This window comes from Eublepharis macularius, chromosome 8, assembly GCF_028583425.1.
Source record: "Eublepharis macularius isolate TG4126 chromosome 8, MPM_Emac_v1.0, whole genome shotgun sequence".
NCBI lineage: Eukaryota > Metazoa > Chordata > Lepidosauria > Squamata > Eublepharidae > Eublepharis > Eublepharis macularius.
This window is the reverse complement of record NC_072797.1, coordinates 467,800-493,250: the sequence shown is the minus strand read 5'-3', so window position 1 is coordinate 493,250 and position 25,451 is coordinate 467,800. Positions and strand designations below refer to the sequence as shown.

The window sequence follows — 25,451 nt, the reverse complement described above, 5'->3', positions numbered from 1 at the left end:
CGGAAATGGCCCCCAGTTTGAAAGGCTCATGCCAGGCCAGACGCTTGAGACGCCCCTCCCGCGCGGGGTTCAGCCCTGACCGAGCGGCGGGGCTCGAGGCCTCCGTCGGGTCTTCCGCCCCTTTCCTCCCTCCGCGGCGGCCCGCTCCGTGGAAGCGCGACACACGCGGCGGCCCGGGCTCCAGCCCCTGCCGCCCGTTTCCGGAAGGCGGGCCGGCCGGCCGGCGCTCCCGCAGCAGCGTCCTCCGGGCGGGGGCGCCGTCGAGCCGTCCCGGGCGCTTGCGTGGCCGTGCGACGGCTGGCGCAGGCCGGGGAAGGCTTCGGCGCGGGAGCCCGCGGGCTTTCCCTCCCGGCCGGCCCTGCCGCAGAGGCGCTCGCCGGCCGAAGCCCAGCCTCCGCCCCCGGAGGCGTTCCCCGGACAGGGCGGCCGCCGCGCTCCAGCGCCTGCGGGGAATGGCGCGCCGGGCGGGGCGGGGGTCAGGTCTGGTCCGGGGCTGCGCGGCTTCCGAGGCGCCAAGGCGGCACATCCCCGAGAGCCCGCCGCAGGCCCGGGGCGCCGCCGGACAATCCGCCCGGGCAGGTTGCGACTCCGAGGCTGCGGAGGGCCGGCATGGCCAGGCTAGCCCGGTCGCCTCGGGTCCCAGGAGCTGGGCCGGGTGGGCCCCCCTGCCCCCCTGCTTAGCGCTTGGAAGGGAAGCCGCCGGCGGCAAAGCCCGCACGGGGCAGGCGGAGGCACCTTCTGAACGGGCCAAACGCACTTCAGCGCCAGCCTTCCCGAGCCAGGGCCCCGCGGCGCACATCAGTCAGGCAAAGGCCTGTACGTTACCACAGTGGGGAGGCGGCAACGCTAGCAAAGAGCCCCCCCGCCCCGCTGTGAGCAAGATCCAGTTAAAAGAAAACAACCGGTCCAAGTCCCGCAGGTGAGCACCCCTCCCGAGTTTTTGTAGAGGCCAAGCAGGACCAAGGTGGAGCTGGATCTAATCCCGGCAAAGACCTTCGGGCGGCTTCCTCCCAGGTGTCCTTTCCCCCTGTGCTGCCATGGCTGTTGATAAAGTGCAGGGGCGGAGGGGCTTCTCTGCAGCAGACCCCAACCAAAGCCACCCCCTTCCCCAGAGCCACTGGAGATTTTGCATTTTCAAACAAATTCAGCGCTTAAAATATTGTGATCAATATAACATTCTACAAATATGTGCATCAGGTTCCCTGAATCCCCAGCGTTCAGGGGAAAGGCAGACTTCAGATATTCTAGTGCCAAATCTGTAAAAAACAAAACAGAAAAGCTCCTCAACAGCAAGGGGAAGGCGAGGAAATGCTCCCCTTGGAGCCAGGGGAAACGGCTGCCACCGGGGAGGGAACCTGAACTTTCATCCAGGGCAGCCAGCCAGCCAACCGTGACCTTTCCCAAACTCGGCAGCAAATCAGGTTTGGAAACCCGGGAGAGAAGCTCCCTACCTGAAGGTTTGTGCCTGTGATGAGAGCTGAGTCAAGGCAGCTTTTGTTAGCCAAGCCGTCTCCACCGAACTCCTGTTTGCTTTTGCTGCTGCTAATGCCCCGACTGCCCACCTTGAGTTCGCCTTGCGTCTCGGGCAGGGCAGGACTCCAGAAGAGATTTGCGATGCTTTGCTTAGGGCCCGGAAGCCAGTGGGCAGCTGCTGTTGGTCCTTCAGGTGCAACTAAGGCCAGCTCTTCCAAGAAGCAGCCTCGTGGCCGCCTTTTGCGCCACTGAAGCTCCTCCCCCTCAGATTCCCAGTGGCTGCCAGCCTCTTTCTGTGCGGCGAGGAGGCAGTTGCACGTGTTGGAACATATGCCGCCAGGTCTGACATGCAGTCATCATGGGTTTACCCAGTATTTCTGTTGTTTGTGTTGACCTGGAAGAAAACCTGGCACAGAGCCAATAGTCTTTATCTATTTCAAAGCCTGGGAAACTGAGATGTGTTTGTAAGCTGTTATTGGTCAATAGGTCAGGTGACTTCCGTCTCAAAAGGTCAAGAAGAAGAAGAATCTCCATTGCCCAGGCTTTTAAAGTTTGTACTCCATAGCGTCTAGATGTAGCTTGTAGAGTTTCTTATTTTGTAGGAAACACGTGTACCTTTTCTTTTAGAAGTAAACTGTTTTTAAAAGCAAACAGGCATCTGACTCTCTGTAGATTCAAGATCCGTTGCAAATCTGAATTTAAACTATTTTAAACTCATTTTTCCCAACAGTACAATTGTGGGGAAATTCTTCCTTAGAGACAGCAAGAGCCACGCACCCTGCGGGCGAACAGCTTCAGGTGGGTAGGCACTATTGGACCCAGATTTTACTGTTCGCCTACACGCGAAGCAACCCTGTGCTGAGCTGCAAGCCCAAAGAGCCACAGGCTGCTGGCTGACTTGTCCTACCTGCTCCAGAGGCTCCGGCAAAGGTTGCCACCAGCAGAAGGGAACGCGGAAGCCTTCTGCTCCAACGCCCCTCCCGCTCCAGGCAGCTTCCTGGTGCCTTCCTTTGTTGAGGGTGGCATCTGGTGGCGAGCAGTGGAAATACAGCATCCTGCTCTGGAGAGCTGGGCCCATTTGGTACCACGTGGAGCTGCTGGGGCAACTGGAAACGGGCTTCTTCCTAGTTTAGACAAGAGGGGGCCTCACATGTAAAAGCAATGCAATCCCAAGTTAAGTCCTGAGGAGATGGTAACATGTGTCTTGGTGGACTATAATTTAGCCATTTCCTGCTGGAGTCTCCCTCTATGGCTCATTGACTGGAGAATGGTGACTTTTAGAATCATAGGGCTGGGAGGGATCTCCAGGGTCATCTAGTCCAACCCCCTGCAAAATGCAGGAAATTCACAAATACCTCCCCCCCCCGCCACACACACACACCCAGTGACTCTTACTCCATGCCAGGAAGATGGCAAAACACCATCAGGATCTCTAGCCAAGCTCAGGGTGGCAAGCTGTCCATAGAGGACAGCGGGTAAGTGTAGGAAAATATAGTAGTGCAAAGATTGCGCATTGGAGGTGTTGGATAAGTATTGTTGCAGAGTAGAAAATTTGCACAGCAGATAAAGAATCACAGACACATGTGTCCAGTGGCACCTTTAAGACTAACCAATTTTATTGTAGCATAAGCTTTCGAGAATAAAGTTCTCTTCGTCAGATGCATGGTACAGAAACTGGTCAAATATAGAAGAGGAGGGAGGAGGAGGGGAAGAGAGGACTATTTGACCAGTTTCTGTACCATGCATCTGACGAAGAGAACTTGATTCTCGAAAGCTTATGCTACAATAAAATTGGTTAGTCTTAAAGGTGCTACTGGACTCTTTTTGATTTTGCTACGACAGACTAACACGGCTAACTCCTCTGCATCTAGACACATGTGTGTTCAGCTTCTAAAATAAGTGTTTACTACATATAGGGAAAAATAATAAAGGGTACATTGGAGATAAAGAAGAGCTAACTGAGTTCCTACATCCTCACATCCTAGAGATAACGGTCTAACTCACTGGAGAGCGATGGCGTCCTGAGTGAAGGAAAGAATGTTAATTCCCCCCCCCCCCCCAATAAACCTGGTCAGCCAATAATCAATCCTAGGTCTGTTCATTAAGCATGCAACTCCCCTTTTACCCTGGCGGGAAGAACAACTCGACATCTAACTGGTCTTATGCAAACTAGTTGTCTCTAACTAAACACAAATTAACTCTTTCATGACTGAAGAGGATGACACTTGTAGAATCCCAACAGCCCCTTCTCAAGTGTTAGTAGCTGAAGCCATGAAGGTTCGTCTTCTCTTGCATGTACTCGAACTTCACTTTCAAGAGTGGCTTGGTGAGAATGTCAGCAACCATTTCTTCTGAAGGGCAGTACTTGAGGTCAATTACTCCTTGTTGCTGTATCTCTCGAACGGAGTGATATTTGACAGCGATGTTCTTGCTTCTTGCCGTGATGCTCTCACTCTTGGATAAAGCAATGCAAGCTTGGTTGTCTTCAAATAGAGTTATTGGTTTAGGTTCATCTATGCCAAAGTCTTTCAGCAGGTTGATGATCCACTCAAGTTCATCACAGGCTCGGTGGCTGCAAGACTACTGTATGCTCAACATTGGAGACAGGAGGAGCTACCAGAAATTCAAGATTGGATTCAGAAATTGTTGCACATGGTGGAAATGGACAAATTAACAAGGAAATTGAAAGAACGAAATCCAAGGGAATTTGTGGAAGATTGGGGTAAATTTAAAAAATATTTAGAAAGGAAATGGGACGTGAAAGATCAGTTGTGGTCTCTTGATAACTACTGAGAGATTTAGAAATATAAGATAAAACTTTGCCTTAAATAATAGGGGAAAAGCAACTCAGACTAGAGTTAGTAATTAGGGGATAAGGGGTCAGAGTGCTGTTGGGAGTCAACAAGGGAAAAGAGGAGGGGGTGGGACAACATATATTAAGAAAAGGGGTATATTTGTTGTAAATGTTTTTGAAATATATGTGAACCCATCCAATAAATTTTTTTAAAAAAAAAGTTCATCACAGGCTCATGCAACAGACGTGTCTTCAGCCTCTGTGGTAGATTTGGCAACTAAAGTTTGTTTCTGGCTTGTCCAGCTGATCAGGCTTTTTCCATAGAAGAATAGATATCCACTGGTTGATTTGTAGTCAGCTTGGCTGTCACCCCAATCAGCGTCCATGTATCCAACCAGTTTGGGTTGTCACAGGCTGAAATCTTTAGTTTCAGGTCAGCTGTTCCTATGAGATATCTGGTAAGTCTTTTGAGAGCGTTCATGTCGTGGTGGTTGGGTGAATTTGTCTTTCTGCATAGGATTCCAACTGCCGCAGATGTGTCAGGTCTTGACACTGTACTCAGGTAGAGAAGTTTGCCAGTTGCTTCTCTGTGTTGCTGATTACTTTCAAGTAGCATCCCATCTGTGAGTCTGAGGTAACAGGGTGCAAGTGGTACGCTTACCCTTTTGGCGTCTTCCATTCCTAGAAATTCTGCAAGATCTTTGATTTTGTGTTTCTGGTTTAGGAGGAAACTCCCATTTTCTGTTCTCTCAGTTTGGATCCCAAGATAATGTTTTAACCCTCCGAGCTGCTTTACTCTCACATCCTTGTTTAGTTTTTGTTTCTCTCATGGGTAGGCATTTCTGTCATCTCCTCCCAGCTTGAAGGTTCACATACAGGTTGCATACTTGTACAGAATTCAAATCTTTGTGGTGGTACTCCTTTGTTGACTCTTTGTGAACTTCTCACAGTGGTCTCAGTCTCCTCTGGCCTGGCCTCTCCTGCCTCCCCTTCTGATAGTGGAGCCTCTTCTTGGTTCTCCTCCTGTGGGTTGGCATCCTGGACAGGTGGCCTTGTAGCCAAATCATTAAAAAAGAGACTTCTTCAGCTTCTAGGCTGGCTTCCACTGTGGAGTCCTTCTTCTCAGGAGCTTAGAAAATGTCACTTTCATCAAAGGAAATCAGATTGGTTATTTTAACTGAGAATGTGTCAGGATTCATGATTCTAAATCCCTTTCCACTGGGAGCATACCCAACAAGAATTCCTAATTCTGCCCTGGGATCAAGCTTCCCCCTTTTCTGTGTGGGTATATGTGCAAATGCCGTAGCCCCAAAAACTCTGAGATGTTTTAGTCCTGCCTTTCCTCCAAACCACATCTCAAATGGAGTTTTTCCTGTAGCCTTTGATGGAACTCTATTGTAGAGATAGGCCACTGTAGTTACAGCCTCTGCCCAGCAGGTGTCAGGCAGACCAGCCTGAAATAGCAAGCAAAGACTCATTTCCAATAGGCTCCTATTAAATCGCTCAGCAACGCCGTTCTGTTGCGGAGAGGAAACAACACTTGTCTCATGCATTATTCCTTCCTCCTCTAGGAACCTTTGGAACTCACTGCCACAGTATTCAGTTCCATTGTACATGAACAATGTCAGAACTGTGGCTAGATAATGTCCTTACTCCAGACGACCTTCTGCAATCAGACAAAAGCCCGTTGTTTGTAAAAGTTTACTGAAGAAAGAATGCATTATAGTTCACGAGCCTGAATACAATATTCAGGATGGTACATGTGAATTGTTACCAATGACAGGCAAAGCATAAGGTACAAAGTAACAGATCTCAGCAGGCCCAACCTCCCCCCCATAGTTCTCAGAGTTCTCAAAACAATCCCTTTGAAGCTTGGAAAGCGAAAGTCCTTCGAGGCTGGAACAGCGGTAGCCAAAACATTCCTCTTCTGGAGATAGCTGCATGGGAACGTCCTGGCACCTGGGAAGAAAGCACTCATAATATTGAAAGGATTAAAATGGAGTCTCTTTGGTACTAGCATACCTGAACATAGCATAACATATTCTGAACATGACAAACAACACCTCTGGAGCTTTTGTTAAATTTATTTCTCATGATGGCTACATAGTTTCTGAACTTATCCGGCACTTGACTCTTAGATTTCAGTATACATAGACAAATGCATATCTTGTTGCAGCATCCAGAAAACTTACAACATATTTATGTCCTCCAAGAGAAGTCTTAATTGGTCCAATCACAGCTGAATACACTTTCTGCATTGGCTTTTCAACTGGCTTGGTCTGTTTCCTGCTGTATTGGGGGGCAGGCCCCTTTGCCTTAGCACAAACTGAACAGCCATTCTTCAAAAGACCACAATCAACAACTTTAATTCCACCATCTTTCAACAATTTTTGAATAGAGTCAACACTCCTATGACCTAGCCTGCAGTGCCAGGTGGACAGACAGTGTGCTGGCAATCATTTCGCTTTGCTTGATATACTGGTAGACCAAAGTCCTTTAAGTTAAAGCATTCATCCATCTTTTTTTCCAAAATCTTAACATCAATGTTAGGATTATAAATGCAGAAGACATCTCCTTTCACTGAAAATTCAGTTCCAGACTTCAACATCCTTCCAAGAGACACAATATTCTGGTCAGCCTTAGGGGCATACATACAATTTTCCAGAGCTATTTCCACTATTTCTCCATGAACATCCAAAACTCTTATTTTTGCTGTTCCAGTCCCTTCAGCCTTCAATGCAGACCCACCAGCAAGGGTCATACCGCGTTTATAGCCTTCACCCAGGCTTTCAAAGTAAGCCTTATTGTGAGAAAGGTGAGCGGTTGAACCTGTGTCAATTAACCATAAGCCGTTCACATTAAAATTATCATCAGAAACCATGCAGGCAAAACTCTTAGGAGGATTTGTCTTTGCTCCATGCAAATCTCCCCTTTTCTTCCCATCAGATCCTCTTTTCTCTCTACGGCTTTTGGGGGTCGTGCGCTCAGTGGATTCCCTTTGTCTCTGGTGAGCTCTACAGTATTTGGCATAATGCCCCCTCTTGTGGCAAAAACCACACACTACAGCCTTTTGTCTATCAGCAACTTTCAGGGCTTGCATCCCCTGTGATGTTTGGCGGATGGATCTCCTTCGTGCCTCATCACGCAAGCAACAGACGATGAAAGAAAGTTCCACCTCTCCTTTAGTCTCAAGGACGGAGATGTGGCTGGCATAGGATTCTGGGAGACTATTAAAAATCATGGCAGCTACTTTGCTGTCCTGTACTACAGAACCTGCCACTCTGAGTTCATTGACCAAAGACATTATTCAGTTAAGATGAGTTTCCATGTCCTCCCCACCCTTCGGGCAGTCTAGAGTTGTATAGCCGTCTCCTTAGGAACTGGCTTCCTGTTTTATGACTGTAACGTTCCTCTAATGCTTGCCACAAACTTTTAGCAGTGGCTGCGTTAATAGCCAGAGGGGCATCCTTTTTGTTTAGAGTCGGGAGCATCATAAGCTTAACCCTTGAAACGTTTTTCATGAATGAGCGTCTCTCCTCCTCATCTTGAGGTGCTTCTTGAGAGATTACGTGGCTCAAATCATGCACATCTAAAGCACAGGTAACACTGGCATGCCATATGAGGTAGTTATCGTCATCCAGTTTAGGGATGGAGAAAGGAATAGGTTGGGTCTCACCAAATTGGAGTTGTCGTGTTCCTTCTCTCCCAGCTCTGTTTCCCCTTTGGGTTCCACTGTTGCTGGTTCCTTGATCGGTGCTCATTGTTCTCTGCTCGGGCAGGCTGAGAGTTTCCTTGAAGTGGAGATGATCCGTTCGTCCTCTTGGCTCAGGCAAACAAAGGGAGTCTGCTCTCTGGCCGTCTCACCTCGGAGTGCTGGGCAAAGAGCCTCTTTTTCAGTTTGCAAGTCCAGTAAGAAGCGTAGGAAAAATCCAAGGGAAGGATCCCTTAAAATAAAGTTTAGCTTGCCCTTTCAAGCTGAAAACACACAATGCTGTGTCTTAGAACGTCTGGGCCCCATGACCTTTTTTTGGCTAAGTATTGCAGCAGAGTAGAGAATTTTCACAGCAGATAAAGAATCACAGACACGTGTATTCAGCTTCTAAAATAAGTGTTTACTACATATAGGGAAAAATAATAAAGGGTACATTGGAGATCAAATAAAGAAGAGCTAACTGAGTTCCTACATCCTCACATCCTGGAGATAACGGTCTAACTCACTGGAGAGCGATGGCGTCCTGAGCGAAGGAAAGAATGTTAATTGCCCCCCCCCAATAAACCTGGTCAGCCAATAATCAATCCTAGGTCTGTTCATTAAGCATGCAACTCCCCTTTCACCCTGGCGGGAAGAACAACTCGACATCTAACTGGTCTTATGCAAACTAGTTGTCTCTAACTAAACACAAACAAATTAACTCTTTCATGACTGAAGAGGATGACACTTGTAGAATCCCAACAGCCCCTTCTCAAGTGTTATAGATCCAGAGGAGTTAGCCGTGTTAGTCTGTAGTAGCAAAATCAAAAAGAGTCCAGTAGCACCTTTAAGACTAACCAATTTTATTTTATTGTAGCATAAGCTTTCGAGAATCAAGTTCTCTTCATCTGATGAAGAGAACTTGATTCTCGAAAGCTTATGCTACAATAAAATAAAATTGGTTAGTCTTAAAGGTGCTACTGGACTCTTTTTGATTTCTCAAGTGTTAGTAGCTGAAGCCATGAAGGTTCGTCTTCTCTTGCACATACTTGAACTTCACTTTCAAGAGTGGCTTGGTGAGAATGTCAGCAACCATTTCTTCTGAAGGGCAGTACTTGAGGTCAATTATTCCTTGTTGCTGCATCTCTCGAACGGAGTGATATTTGACAGCGATGTTCTTGCTTCTCGCCGTGATGCTCTCACTCTTGGATAAAGCAATGCAAGCTTGGTTGTCTTCAAATAGAGTTATTGGTTTAGGTTCATCTATGCCAAAGTCTTTCAGCAGGTTGATGATCCACTCAAGTTCATCACAGGCTCGTGCAACAGACATGTATTCAGCCTCTGTGGTAGATTTGGCAACTAAAGTTTGTTTCTGGCTTGTCCAGCTGATCAGGCTTTTTCCATAGAAGAATAGATATCCGCTGGTTGATTTGTAGTCAGCTTTACTACATATAGGGAAAAATAATAAAGTACATTGGAGACCAAATAAAGAAGAGTTAACTGAGTTCCTACATCCTCACATCCTGGAGATAACGGTCTAGCTCACTGGAGAGCGATGGCGTCCTGAGTGAAGGAAAGAATGTTAATTCCCCCCCCCCAATAAACCTGGTCAGCCAATAATCAATCCTAGGTCTGTTCATTAAGCATGCAACTCCCCTTTCACCCTGGCGGGAAGAACAACTCGACATCTAACTGGCCTTATGCTAACTAGCTGTGTCTAACTAAACACAAACAGATTAACTCTTTCATGACTGAAGAGAATGACACTTGTAAGAATCCCAACAGGAAGTAATGAGAATACACACACACACTCCAGTGTAGCTCTGTAAAATTACTTTTATTAAAGGATAAAATTAGGGTTACATTTGGAGAAAATAATAAATTGCTAAGCTGACTACATCTTGCATGAGAAGTAACTGAGAGAAGACAGAGAGAGAGAGAGAGAGTAGTAGAGAGAGTGGACAAAGAGCAATAAAACTTCAGTATACAGGATCACGTAATTGCCCTCCCCAATAAACAAGTTGCCCAATAGAAAACCCTAATTCTACTTCATTATGCTTAGTGACTCCTGTTTCTATGGTGGGAATCCAACTTCGAGGCCTAAGTGGTTACATGCAAATAAGTTTACTAATTAAGTAAGTGACACAAATAGTTTAACTCTTTCGATAAGAGTACAGTAGCACCTTTAAGACTAACCAACTTTACTGTAGCATAAGCTTTCAAGAATCACAGTTCTCTTTGTCAGATGCACAGAGAACTGTGGCTCTCGAAAGCTTATGCTACAGTAAAGTTGGTTAGTCTTAAAGGTGCTACTGGACTCTTTTCGATTTTGCTACTACAGACTAACACGGCTGACTCCTCTGGATCTTTAACTCTTTCATGACGGAAACGAAAACACTTGCTAAATCCCAACAGTGAGGCCCTACTGTGGCTGCTCCTTCCCCTTCCCTTGAGCCAAGGCAGTTTGCGCCCTATCTGTTGACCCACGACCTAACTACAGTGATCCATGCAACAGTCACCTCCAGAATAGACTACTGTAACTCACTCCATGCAGGGCTACCCTTGGGCTTAACCCGGAAATTACAGCAGGTCCAGAACGTGGCTGCACGTGTTCTGATGGGCACACCATACAGGGCACATATTACTCCCATCTTGCAGCAGCTGCACTGGCTCCCCGTGCAGGACCGTCTCTCCCCATATGTACCCTGGAGAGCATTAAGATCGGCAAATAAGAGCTTGCTGGTGGTCCCTGGCCCCGGGGAGGCCCGGCTGGCCTTGACCAGGGCCAGGGCTTTCCCAGTCCTGGCCCCAACCTGGTGGAACTCTCTGTCGGAGGACACCTGGGCCCGCCAAGTCCTTATGTCCTTTCGGTGGGCCTGTAAGACAGAGTTGTCCCACCAGGCATATGGTTGGGGCCAGTCTTTGACCTTCTGTTTGCTTAGGTGCCTCCCTGCCGGTCTCCCACCAGGGGGGTGACAAAGTCATGCCCCCCATAAGTGCTGTCACCATAATACAATCAACCATGGCCCCCACCCACTCTTCTTGGTTTGTTATGTTCAGATTGGGGAAATTGGAGGGGGCCGCCCTCTGATATGCTGTTTTAGGTATTTTAGGTATTGGGGCTGCTCTTGGACCCAGTGTTGTGGGCTGGCCCAGTCTAGCCAGCCCCAATGAAGCAGGCAGCTAAAGAGCCTGCAGGGCGCAGGGACTGGAGAGCCAGGCTAGGATCTGAGCGACCCAGTTTGAACTTCCATTGTCCAACAGACCATTTTTCACCAGGATCCAAAGAGGTCCACAGCCCTCACCCCCCAAGGCAAAGAAACGATAAAGCAACGGTATTGTTTAAATTAAAAGATAAGTAGAAAACAATTTGCTTCGTGTAGGATTATCTGGACCCATTTCAATCTGGATTACGGCTTGGGTTCAGAACAGAGAGGGCCTTGGCTGCCCTGCTGAGGACAGCAGGAGTGTCCCCCGTTGTTTCTCCTCAACCTCTCAGTGACTTTCGATACCAGTGACTGGCGTCTCCCTCCGGAGAGGCTGGTTGGGCCGGGGCCGGGGCGCCCTGAGCTTTGGTGGCCCTGCTCTTAATTGGCCAGTTCCAGGTGGTGGTGGTGGTGGGGACTCCTGCCTAGCCCCGGGGTGATTCTGCTAGGGGGTCCACGTGGTTCCATCTTACGCTCCACGCTGTTTAACACCTGTGTGAGAGGTCATCAGGGAGGTGGAGAGAGGCGCCACCAATATGTGGATGACATGACAGCCAGCTCTCTTTCTCCTTCACAGATAAGCCAGGGGGGTCCGTGGAGGTCCTGAATGCCTGGAAATGCTAATGGGATGGTTGGTGGCCAATAAACTGAAGCTCAGTCCAGACAGGACTGAGGTGCTGTTGGGCTGTGGAGAACCTGCTCCGGGGCTGAGGCGCCAGCCTGTCCTGGAGGTGCTGCACTCTCTGTGAAGGAGCGGAGTCGTGTCTGTGGGTGCCACCGGATCCTGGCCTCCAGCTGGAGGCTCCAGTCTCCTCTATAGCATGTAGTGCCTTCTATCAAGCTTTGGCTGATAGACCAGATACAGCCATTCCTCAAAAAGTGTGACCTGGCCATGGTGACCCAAGCCCTGACGACGCCCAGGCTTGACTACTGTAACGTGCTGTGTGTGGGGCTGCCTTTGGACAGTGTTTGGAAACTTCTGTTTGTCCAAAATGCCGCGGGGCCAGGCTGCTGTCAGGAAGAGCAGAGCAGAGCTCGGCATGGCTCTTTCTGGCTCACCGCACAGGAAACGCCGAGGGCTTTCAGCTGAGATTCAGGAGGTGCTGATTTCCTCACTTGGAAGAAGTGCCGGGCCTGTTTTCCTGGGCTTGCAGGTGTCAGGCTACGGCATCCCAGTTAGCCAGAGTCTGCCTTCCTCCCTTCTGCAAGGAGCCAAGGTCTCTTGATTTCAAAAGGTTTATTTGAAAGACAGCATACAGGCCCCGATGTCCACATTCCAGGACCAGGGAGATCCTGGCTGAGCACAAGCTTTGTTAGGAATGAGTTACAAAATGGAAGTTGTTACAGATCAAACCCTCCGTTCCCAGCCTCCCCCCAGAGTTCACATTGCTGGGCACTCTTCTGTGGGAAGCCGGTCCGTCAAGGTCGGCTCTGAAGAAAAACAGATAAGATGCAGCATCCTCTCCCATGGAAAGTGTGGTCACGGCTTAGCTGGACCTGGAGGGAGAGAGAGACTAAACAACTACCCAAATTAACATGGTGTGAGGTTCAGTTCTCTAAGCATGACAGATCCTGACAGCAGGGTCCTTCCTGTCCCATTTCACCCATCCCTTATTAACTCATGAGTCCGTTAACACCACCTTCTTCTCAAGCCCTCAGAGAATGAGTTTGGTTCTTGCAATTTTCTTGTATCCAGTCTGAATTTTTGTATGCCCAAGATGAAGTGAGTTCTCTCACGAAACGGGTTAATGACAATTGCCTGCACATCCCCGTCGGCGTTGTTGGACAAATCTTGAATTTTGGGACTGGGAATGTTATTACATCTTCCACGATTCTCTCCATGGGCTTCCATATAAAATTTTTTTTGCATGTTGCACTTTAAATGAAAGCAAGGAACTATACGGACTGTAAAGACTTGTTTGAATAACATATGTGCTGTATATGATTATACTGTGTATTTCTGTATTGTATATATTTGAACACATCGCACTTTGCACTTTGCACTTTTACATGTGGACAGGAATATATGTACATTCGTTATAGTGGTGTCCTGGTCTTGTGTGGTTTCTTCGCAACAATTGTTCCAGGGCCGCCCGTGGTTTTTCCACTGTGGGGGAAATGGCTGCCATGGGGGTGCGGGGAGGAAAACCCAAGCATTGCCGCCCACCTGGCAGCAACCAGGCTTTGTGTAGCCTTTCCCAAAAGGTAAGAGCAAAGAGGTTTGGGGACAGATTGTGGAAAAGCCAGGGAAGCCCCAGGAGGCAGACAAATGCACCCTGATGCGGTGGGGATGCAAGAAAAATGGCACTTCCCGAAAGCACTGAACCTGGGAAAACAGCTCGTGGCGAAATGACCGAAGTGGCCGTGAACCCCCGAGGCAGCTGGAGTCCATTTGCAACCATCACCTTGGCAGGGGGGAGAAGCGCTCGGGGACCTCCTTGGGGTCTGAGGCCACAGAGTCCACCCTCCAAAGCACCCCCTTTCTCCAATGGAACTGATCTCTGACATCTGGAGATCCGTTGTCATTCTGGGAGATCCCCAGGCCCTGCCTGGAGGTTGGCAACAGCCATTGGTGGGGGGCGGTTGCTGCCGGAGGGGGTGTGGGAGGAAGGGCAGCATCACAGGCTGTTTCCCACTGCGGGGGGGGGGGGTGATGCCCTGCCCTGTTCCCATGCAGAAGCTTTTGTGGTGGCCCTGAAGAGCTTTCATGCGGGGAGATCCTGTGCTGCATCCCCTCCTGTCGGCCGCCTCTCCCTGCGCCATTCATTACCGGAGTGCCCTTTGCCTGCTTTTTGAAAAATTGTAGCCACGTTGTCATGTAATGATGCTATGGCAATACATTTAGTACTGAATTTTTTAAAAAGCAGTTGGCAAAATGTCTGCAGGGGAGGTTGGTGGGCTTTAGAGGAGAATGGCACCAGAGGTGGCATTGGGTGTGGGCCAGGGGAAGGGCAGACATTGGCACACTCCCACGCCTCCTGTTCCCGAACCTCCTTTAGGTATGAAAGGTTGTGGCAAAGTGGGTTTGGGAACAGCCCCAGTCCCAGGGAAAGCCGGGCAGGGCAGGCACCCAACTGACCATGTTTGATGGAAGCTCCCAGAAGAACTGCTGTGGACTGGAGGGGAGCCTCTGCGTGCAGACCAGCAGGGGCCAGACCCGTGCAGGGCAGATGTTGCACCTGCTCTCAGGCACCACCTGGGCGCCGACGCCCTCTGCAGTGCCATCTGTCTGGGTCCAGACAATCGCTTCGCAGCACCTGGGGGCGATTGCTGAAGCCCTGGCGCAGTTGTGCTGATGGCATGTGTCCTGCCAGTTTCTCTGGCCAAACTGGTTCTGCCAGCAAAAGCAGGGCAGAGAAGCACAACCTGCCCAGCTGCAATCCAGAGAACTCTGGCTGGAGCCTCTGGGGACGTGGGCTGAAATGCCTTCCAAGGGCGGCTGCTGCTGCTGCTGCGGGGCCTTGCCCATGGGATTGGGGCGAGCAGCTGCGGAGGGGGAGGGAGGCTGCGTCTGTCCGTCCGTCCGTCCTTCCAGCGTTCAGTTTCTGCTCCCAGGGGCTGCTCTTTGGCCCGCCAGGGAGACAGGCTGGCTCCAGTGTAGGAAGCTGCCTTCTGCTGGGCCAGCCCCTGGCTGTGTTTTATCTGCTCTGCACGGCAGGAGCTCTCTGGAGGGAGTCTCAGGCAGAGAAAGGCAGTTTCCCAGGCAGAGCTGGCACCAAGGGCTGGACCCCAGAGCCCTGCTGCCCACGCGCTCTCGCCCCACGTGCAGAGACCATGGGAGAATGGCGCTGAAGGGAAAAGGTTAGCCTGCCTCCCACACCGCAAGCCTTGTCCAGCTAAGCCCCCCCCCCACCTACCCGCCCCCCCCCCCCGCCGCTGTTGTGAAGCCGGGGGTGGGGGGAAATGCAGGCAGTCCACGGATCTCCCAGCTTCGTGTCTTGTTTGATCCTTCCCAGGGCCGGGTCCTGATTAGGGACATCTGCGGCTCCTATCTCGTGCGAGTTGAGTCGCACACTAAATCTCTCCAGCATTTCCGGAAGACGATATCCTGTGGAAATATCCTGCCCCTTCCAAATAGATTTGTGGTTTCTAAAGTCTACTCCCGAAAGTTCTGTTTTTCCAAGCAGATCCAGTGCCAACATAGCAAAACTAAAAGCATATCAAAAATCTATTGGCAACTCCTTAGAAGAACTGGATTATTTTGAAAACCTTTCAAAAGCTCCATTTGGGGGAAAGACCCAATGGGGGAAATGAGCCCTGGGGAAATGCCAGGAGGCTGTTTTAGCAGTGAAGGGACTAGGGCTTGGCCAGGGCGGGTGTTCATTCCTACAGCTGAGCAAGGGGAATGAAGACCCGTCCAGGCGTCAGTCATCCTGCTCCAGAGGCGTAGTGATGTAGGGGTTACAGCACTGGGGAGAACCAGGTTCAAATCTGCCATGGCCTTTGCTGGCTGGCTGGCCAGTCCCCTGCTCTCAGCCACATGTGGATCAGTCGCTCTCAGCCCTGGGAAGGATAAAATGCACCAGACGGGCAGGGAAAGAAAGAGCGAGGCCTCCTGGGAGTCTTGCTTCTGCTCCTGGGGGCCACACAGCCAGTTCTCTCCTCTGCCCTCTTGGTCAGTCAGATGCCTGCCAGGGGCATAGCAAAACCTGGCTGACTTCCATCCCTGGGTCCACCCCTGACACTAGTGCGTTATTATTCCACTGAAACCCCTGGCATAGCACAGATCAGTCCCACCGGGGCCCATGCAAGGGAAGGAACCTGCTGTACCCCCCCCCCCAAAGCCGGCAAACCTTAGGCTGCCTGTTATGTCCAAAGCAGCCCATGAGACCCCTCCCCCAGGCCATGGCTCAGACAAGAGGCCGTGTCTGCACTCTGAGAGCCGCAAGCCTTGCTCTGGGGTGGAGGGGAGCAGCCTGGAAGTGCGCTGAGCACCACAGCAGAGGCACTGGGCACCAGCATCCAAGGGAAGGGACTAGCGCTGTTTGCTTACGTTATCGACAGTTGGCCTTTCTCACTGAGACTAAAGGTGGATTACTCAGTGTAAGTCAATACAATCAATGGCCGGGCCGTTCAATAGACAGTGCAATACGACACGGATTGCAGCAGTATGAGAAGAAGCAGAAATCCAATATGGAGCTGGAAACAATGCCAAGACAAAACATGAGCAGACTGACAGAACGTTTTAAGAGAATTGTCCAGTTACAGCAACACAGTACACAGTAGAATAGTCTACAGTCCCTACTCCCGTACCAATGCATCTCTCTGAACCATTTCCTTACAGCTCAGTCCAATTTACCCATGTACAAAAGCCTTCCTGAATAATTCAGTTTTGCACAGTTTGCAGAAAGCCAGAAGAGCAGGACCTTTCCTGACCTCTTCAGGCAGCCCATTCCATATGGTGGGGGCCATTACAGAGAAGGCACTTGCACAAGTGGCTACTGATTTTACACATTTGCAGGAGGCCTTGTTCAGATGAGCAAAGCTGCTGCAGCCGAGTGTAGGGAGAGAGGCAGTCTCGTATATACGAGGGACCGAGGCGGTGAAGGGCTTTGTATACAACAGGCAAAACCTTGAACTGAAGCTGGTAACGGATGGGTAGCCAATTGAGTGATCGCAGAATCGGAGTAATTGGTATGCTCCATCTAACGCCTGATAATAGTCGGGTGTTCTGCACCAACCGGGGTCTCCAAGGTAGCCTCACAGCTCCCAAACCGATCTGCTAGATGGAGGCAGAGACTCAAAGCCTAAGGCGGTTGGTTTCAAGAAGTGGCTGTTTGCAAGCTGCAGAGAGACCCTCGTTGTCCGAACACGGATGAAACGGAAGGGCAGACACCCTGCGCAGCAGGCAGCAGCATGAGGCTGGATCCTTCGGCTCTCAAAAAACATAGAATGCAGACTTTAATAGCTAAGCCTGCATTAAAGAGGAAGAACAGGCCCCTGCTGTACACTGCTTCAGAAAAAGTGCCTCTTCCCTTCACCGAGCAAACCACCACCTCCGCCTTCTTTGGGAGTCAGCCAGCAGGTGAAAGGAAAACCAACACAGAGGGCTGTCGAGTGTTGCATCACAAAGTGGCTGCAGCCTGCAAAGCTGTGAATCACCTGAAGGGGAGAAAAGCCCCTTGGCAGCCTTATTATTTCCAACAGTTCAGGAATTCAAACTCATCCAGAATTATGCCCATCAGACCTCTGCTCAGAATAACAGCCGATGGAGGCTCTGGCTAACGAAAAACCTACTGCAGGTGACAATTTAGATGCCACGCAGCACCTGGAGGCAAAGGGAGTGACCGAGCAGGCGGCTGTTGCCAGTTCACCTTTGAGAGGGAACAATGGAGGGCAGAGAACAGTCCATACCTTGTATTCTCCAACTAGCCAGAGCCAGAAGAGCTCTGAGAAGAAACGGAAGCTGTTCTTCCTTCAGCAAGAGCCACTCGAGTGATTCCTCGGTTTCTGAGAACACGGATCCTCAGCCAGATGGACGTGGCACAGCCGTGAAGTGGAAAGGCTTGACCCAAAACAGAGCAGGGATTCATTCTCTCAGAAACAGCCATGGCCCTTTGCAGTTCCGATAAAGGGTCCAAGAACCGCCAGCTAGGTAGGATGTGCCACCTTCTTGTTCAGTCAAGACTCTGAGGGCCACAGAGTAATTTCTCTCTGCTTTTCTGGTGAGCAAGGAAACCTTTGCTTGCCAAAGCAGCCGCCGCAGGACCAGAGCAACCAAGGAGCCAGCCCAGCCTAGAGAGACTGCTTGGGGGCTTGTTTTCCTGCCGAGAGTGGGCTCCAGCTAGCTGCAGGCCTGAACTTGCCTGCTGAAGCAGAGATTAGACCGGAGTCAGGTTATGACTTGCTATTCACGGAGGATTCGGAGGGCAATAGAGTCATTAAGCACTGATTTGCAATTGCTCAGTAGCATGCAGGAAAAACGGGGGCTTCGGCTGCTTTTGCAAATTCCACTATGAAACTTCAGGTGTGACTGATCCCGGCAGTGTCATTGGTGGGAGCGGGGTGGGGGTGGGGGCGGGGAGTCGGGAGGGCCTCCTGGCTGGTCTTCCTGCTGGGACGAATGCCCGATGATGACTCCCAGCTTTGGTGACATCACCTTAACGGTTCTCTCTAATGTGAACTGAGTGAAGGTCAATCTGGAAAGAGGAGAGTATTTTTTTGCAGACTCAACACAACAAATCTAAGAACCCGCAAGGGAAAGACGTCCTCTTCAGCAGTTTTTATAATGGCAACTGATTTCAGAGAGATCAGCAGCTAAAAGCAGCAACTCGTCCCACAAAACGGAAAGCAAACTTTTATCATGTGGTTTGCCCAAATGTCACCCACTGAAAAATAACCATCCCCAGGCCAGCGGCGCTTGCCTCAAAGTGCTCTGTCCAGGACCCTGCCAGGTGCTGTTTTTTCCATTGCCGCTTGCAGGTACCTTTATGGGCGCTTCTTTAGCTCGAGGCACAAGCCAAGGGGCAAGACCACAAGACCCCTTGTTCCGTGGCTCTTAGCCCAGAGCATGCAGGCGGGGCCCAGCCACTGCCTGCAGCAAGGGGAAGAAAGTTCCCACTGGAGGAGACGGCGCACCACCACCACCACCAGTCACAAAGCAGCTGTCATTAAAAAAGTACATCCTGACTGGAGCCCTGGACTGCTGTGCGGTTCTCTGTGGTCTCCAGTATGTTGAATAGGGTTAGGGTTTGTGGCACGTGGTTGTGGCTGTGGGGGAAACCCTCACGTGGAGCAGGATTCCAGTGCCAGTGGGAGCCGAGTAGATTTGGGGACAGGCTTTGCCGAGGACAGCCGATATCAGGCAAAGGTGCTCGTTGCCCGTCTTATTCCTGTCACATCCGGAGAAGTGAGAACGCAGGGCCGCCTAGTTGCCCGTCCTCTTCTGTAATATTATGCAGTATCAGATCAGTGTGGCACAAAATGGCATGACTCCCTGGGATGTTACAGGAAGAGGGAGCTGACCTGGCTTGTATACTAGAGACATGGCTGGAAGAAAACGATTTGGTATGCCTGTCCCAACTGACAGCCCCTGGTAATGTGGTCCTCCACCAACCCCGCACGGGTGGCTGGCTGGTGAGGAGGAGGGGTTGCCATGATCCTCCATGACCCTTTCAACTTCCACATACGCCCAGTCCAATCTATGGCTGGCATCGGCCCCATGCTCCTGACATTAGGAACTGAGGCTAGATTAAGCACTCAGCTTGTTTACCGGCTACCCAGTAAGCACCCTTTCTGAGCTGGCAGAGGGGCTCTCCGACGGGGTGCTGGAGACATCTAGACAGATTGCACTGGGTGACTTCAGCACCCACACTGAACGCTTCTTGCCAGCCCAGGACTTCCTACCTTCCATAGCCTGGGCCTCTCAAATAGTGACCGGCCCAACAAATGAAAGAGGCCACACCTTGGACTTAACTTTTTACACTGAACCTTTGAGTTTGGAAATTTTCTTTCCAAACCTTTTGGGTTTGGAAATTCAACCTGAACCACGGTCTGACCGTTACTTACTGAATGCAAAGGTGCGTATGGCCCTGACGCTGCAACAAAGGGGGACCTGTTAAAATGGTCCACTCAGGGTGGCCCATGGATCCTCCTGGATGAAAGGGGTTTTAGGATCCCAAACACATTCCTGGCTACGGATGCGGTGGGGGCTTGGGGCATGACGCTCCTTGAAGCTATGTGCAAGATTGCTCCTCACTGACCTCTCCCACCGGTGAGGCAGAAGCCAAACCTGTGGCTTTTCATGGAGCTGAGTGACCCCAGAAGGGCTTGAAGACGCCTAGAAAGGAGCTGATGGAAATTTGCACTGAATCTGATGGAGCATGGACGAATACTTGTCAGAGATGCTTTAGGCTGATCCTGCACTGGGCAGGGGGGTGGACTAGATGGTCTGTATGGCCCCTTCCAACTCTATGATTCTATGAAACCATTGGAAGACCTATGAAGAGGCAGTGGTAGCAACAAAGAAATACTATTTCTCTGCAGCCCCTGCATCAGCTGGTTCACAACCCTCCTAATTGTTGAAGGAATCTCGACATCTTCCGACTTCTAAATCTGAACCTTTAAGATCTCACAATTAGCTGTAACACCTTTGCAAAGGTTTTTCGCTGAGAAAATAACATGAATACACTCTGATCTGGATTCCAGCTGTAATATAGGCCCGGCAGAAGAAATGCCTAATACATCGTCTGGTCTGCTTATGGACCATTTTGACTCGATTACTTTGATAGATCCCGGCATCTGTGAAGGCCATTACTGGTCTACTGGACCCTTGCCCATCCTGGGGGCTAAAATCATGCAAGGGCCACATACATGAGCCCTTGATGTCTATCTTAAATCAGTTTCTAAATCAAGGCACCCTCCCTCAGCCACCCAAAGAGGTGGCTAGCCGCTCTCTACAGTGATGTGGCCAATTATCACCCATCTCCAGTCTGCCCTTTCTAGGCAAAGTGATTGAGAGGGCAGGAGCAGCCCAACTCCAGACGATTTTTCTTGTGCTCTGGACCCTTTTCAATCAGGTTCCAGGTTGGGCTATGAGGCAGAAATGGCTCTGGTAGCTTTAGGTGAGGCTCTTCGCCTGAACGCAGACAACGGCCAGGCTCCTTTGTGGCTCCTCCTGGATTCATCTGCAGTCTTTGGCACAGTGAATCGTGCCATCCTGTTGGAGCTTTTTCGGGATGTGTCTTGGGTTGGTTTAAATCATTCCTCATGGATTACATCAGATTATCTGATGTAATCCGCCCTGGGCCTGCTCTTGCGGGGAGGGCAGAATAAAAGTCGAAAGGAAATAAAAGAAATAAAATAAAAATGGGGTGGACTCATAAGGTTGCTGTGGAGACTAGCTGTCTCCGGTGTGGGAGTTATCTTGCAGGATTCCACAGCGTGCAACCTTATCCCCCATGTTGTTCAACCTACATGTAAAGCTTCTAGGATAAATCATTCATCGCTATAGAACTGGAACTCGGTTAAGCGCCTGAGGGTTATACTGGATCCAGCCCTGCTGCTAGAGAATGCAGCTGCACAAAAGGCCTTCTTCCCACTCTGCCTAGTCCGAAAGAGGACCCCTACCCAGACACGGCTGATCCGGCCATCTGGAACCATGCCAGGAAAACTTCAAGAGGGGACTACTGTATATCTTAAGGAAAGCTGGATTGGGTCTAGAAGGTGGAGTGAAAATTGGTGGGAGGAACAGTAACAATTTGAGGTATGCAGGTGACACCACATTACTAGCAGAAAATAGTGAAGACTTGAAACGACTACTGATGGAGGTTAAAGGAGAAAGCGCCAAAGCAGGATTACAGCTGAGACAAAAGTAATGACTACTGAGGAATTGCACAATTTTAGAGTTGACAATGAGGAAATTGTTCAAGATTTTCTATTCCTTGGCTCAATCATCAACCAAAAAGGAGACTGCAAGGAAGAAATCAGAGGAAGATTGAGACTTGGAAGAGCAGCTGTGAGGGAGCAAGAGAAGATCCTTAAAGATAAAGATGTCTCCCTGGGAACCAAGGTCAAGACAATCCAGACTGTGGTATTCCCCATTACTATGTATGGATGTGAAAATTGGATGGTGAAGAAAGCTGACAGGAAGAAAACTGATTCCTTTGAAATGTGGTGCTGGAGGAGAGTTTTGCGAATACCATGGAAGGCCAGAAAGACAAATAAGTGGGTTCTAGATCAAATCAAGCCTGAATTCTCCCTGGAAGCTAAAATGACAAGGCCCCAAATAAATCACACCTGAATGTTCTGCTGTTTAGAGAAAACAGGCCATTGGATCCAAGTGCCCGGGGTGCCTAAAGCAGCCCTCTCTGCACTTCCTTGGTGCAGGTCTTGTGCCACCTGCTGCCAACCAGCGTCACGTTTGCTTCTTGCGGTGCTGCAGCTGCTGCCCAGTGCCAGACCTTCGAGACTGGGGCACCCGCGTGCTCTTGCCACACACAGCCTCCCGCGAGCAGGCCCCTCTCTGCAGTTCCTCCCCCTGGAGTCTTTGGGGACTGCAGCTGCTCCTCGGCTTGGGTTTCACTCACACACACACACCCCACCCGCCCGCCCAATTCTTGGCCAGTTATGTGCCCCTTTCCTGCACAAACCCACAAGCCCGGCTGCTGAAGCTCTCTCAATCCTCCTAGAAAAACTGAGGCACACGAAGGCCTGGGAGTGTAGAGCCAGACATGTTTTGCAGCCATACTGGTCCAAAATCAAAACCCAAAACCAAACCCAGTGCATGGAATAATTTTTATTAGGCCCAGCTACAGTAACACAAAAAAACACACACAAACTTTTGAGTTCTCCAGAACTTTTCCTCATGCTGGATGTTACAAAATTTTTAAAAGGAGGCCATGATTTTCAGGGCCTTCTCTCACCGCCCTCTCTGTGCTGAGTGTTGAGACAAGGGGGTGTAGCCCTCTGAGCAAGGGGGGGGGCAGAAGTCGCTCTCCACTGGAATTGTAACGACTAGCGGACTTCCTTAGCTCTCTCTGGCCTGCGTGTGCTTTGCTCAGTGCCCGGGACATCGCAGGCAGTTTGCTGGCCTTTGGAATTCCAGTGGAGACACTCGCCATGCTCAAAGAGGTCCGCTTGCGCCGCCATCCAGCAGAGAGAGTTTGCTGAAAGAAGGCTTCGCTTTTCCGGCAGGAGGTCTGGGGTCACAAGAATGTCCGAAGAGCCCTGCTGGACCAGCCCAGTGGTCTGTCTAGTTCGGCGCAACATTTCACACAGTGGCCAACCAATTGCTTAAAGCGCCCGTCTTTATTGTTGGCCATTAGAATCATAGGGTTGGAAGGGATCCCCCCAGGGTCATCTAGTCCACCCCCCTGCACAATGCAGGAGATTCACAACTACCTCCCCTTCCCCACCCTCCACACCAACTCAGTGACCCCTGCTCCAGAAGACGGCAAAACACCGCCAGGACCCCTACCCGAACTGGCCTGGGGGCAACGGCTTCCTGACCCCAAGGTGGCGATCGGCCTTGCCCTGGGCACGTGCCCTCCCCTCCTTTTCACCAACATCTTGGGCCTTTCCCCAGTTCTTCTTAGGCATCCCAACAGGTTTTTGTTTGTTTCCTTTTCTTCGGCTAGGTTTTGTGCCCCCAGTGCTTTTTGTATATCCTTTTAATATGCTCCTAAAGTGCCTTGTGCAACTTGTGTGTCCGTGCACGAGGCACTCTTTTGGCTTGTGAGCGCAGCGAGATGTGACCCCGGATGTTTGCCCTTTCGGAGTTATTTTTGGGAACTTCCCACTCTGGACCCACCGCTCTTTGGGTCAGGGTGTGTGTTTTATTTCTGCACCCAAACTTGCATCTACACTAGCACATTTAAGAACACTTGAAACAACACCACAACTAGGAGTTGCAGGCTGTGGCTGGGCATGATTTATAATGACTGACGGTATGGAGTGTCCAAGCGAACACCCCTTTGTTTTGTTGTGCGTTTTTTTAGTGTTTTCTTTTTAGCCTGTGCCTTTATAGCTATTCCGTTGTCAGTTTAATGGTAATAAATCCCCATTACCAAACTCGAGTGCTTAGTCTTCCCCCTCCCCTTCTCTCACAAATCTCTTTGGCACCGAGTCACAGCGAGTGTCAGCGCCACTCACAGGGTCAGATGCCAGTTTATACTTCAATCCTTCGGATGCCAGTGAACGTGCCCAGAGGACATCTCCTAGGGACAGGGGGGAGACACAGGGAGACACACGCAGCCTCCCTTTACTCTCCATGGCTAGTAGCCATTGACTGAGCACTCCCCGGTGGACCTGTCTAATCCCCTTTCACCACCATTTATGCCTGCCTGTGGCTACCATGTCTTCACTGGCAGCAAATAGCAGTGGGATGCCTGCCGAGTAAAAACGGGCTTCCCTTTGTCTGTTGTTTACCTATTTCCCAATCATTCCACTGGGGGCCTCCCAGTAATAAAGGGGAGGGAGCTTCCTTTCCCTGCCCAATGTATGGTTTTGTAAAACCTCTGCCATGTCCCTCCCTTGGTCATCTGAAAAGTCCTGGCCCCTCCCACCTTTCCTCCTAGGAAGCTGCTGCTGCATCATCTCAGAAGCCCTCGCTTGCGCTTTCCCCGGAGAGACGTCATCCTTGTTGGGATGCAGCAGCCAGAACTGCAGGCAGAGTTCTAAGGGAATCCGCAGCACAGCTTTGTATGAGGCATCGCAACTCGGGCCATTGTATCTCCAGCCCGCTTCCTAATAATCCTCAGCCCAGAGTTTGCCTTTTCCAAAGCCCGTCCCATAAGGTGGTGACCTCCGACACTGGCCAGTGGGTCTGCCCCACAAAGCCGCCTTACCCGGATAGCAGGGCCTGGGAGGGGGGCTGGGTGGGGAGCCCCAAACAGGGCCAGCCTCAGGGCCCTGCACAGCCTCCTCTGGAGTTTCCAGCTGTAATGTTCCAGGAGGGTGTGAAGGAGCTTTCCCTGCTGGTGAAAAGCCAGGGCCCACCTCTTGCCTTCACGCTTCCCTGCTGCTGCGGCTGCTGCTGCTTTGCCAGGGGAGGCAGTAAATGGGCCAGGGCCCTGGGGCTTGGGAGCAACAGCCCCCCCCCCCCGCCGCAGTGGGGCTTGGGAGAGACAGCCAGGAGCAAGAGCCCCCAGCAGAGCAGGCCAAAGGAAGAGGCAGCAGTGGCCGCGGAGGGGCTGGGCGGAGCGTGGAGGGCCTGCAACGGGACCGGCCTGCTGCCCTGAGAACCACAGGGTTGGAAGGGGCCTCCAGGGTCAGCTAGTCCTACCCCCTGCACAAGGCAGGAAATTCACAACTACCTTCCTCCCAACCCCCCCCCCCCCCAACACACACACTCCCGTGGCCCCTGCTCCATGCCCAGGAGGAGGCAACACACCATCAGGATCCCTGGCCAAACTGGCCTGACCCCAAGGTGGCCATCGGCCTTACCCTGGGCGTGTAAGAAGGGGCAACGAGATCTAAGCACTGATGCAGCCCTTCCTGCCAGCAGCATAGCCTGGACGCGGAGCTCCTGGGGCAGGAGGTGGCGATCCTCAGCCCACGCGCACACGCAAAGCACGCACGCGCTGCGGCCCTGCGTGATGACGTCACTTGTGACGTCATCACACAGGAGCGCCTCCCCTCACCTGAGATGGGGGCAGTGGCGAAGGGACGGAGAGGCGAGCAGGGATGCAGCGCAAAGGGGTGCTACGGGGGGGAGGGAACGTGGAAGTGGCACCCCCTCAAAATTCTGTGCCTGGGACGGCCGCCCCCTAACCCTCTCTATGCTACGCCTCTGCTGATCTGCCCAGCAGGTTCGCAGAATCAGCATTGCTGTCAGGTGGCCCTCTGG

General features: G+C 51.0%; 1 pseudogene; it reads left to right on the top strand.

The window, feature by feature from the left end:
- The first annotated feature begins 17,020 nt into the window (after window positions 1-17,020).
- On the top strand, window positions 17,021-18,056 carry LOC129334469 (uncharacterized; annotated as a pseudogene).
- The last annotated feature ends 7,395 nt before the right edge of the window (window positions 18,057-25,451 follow it).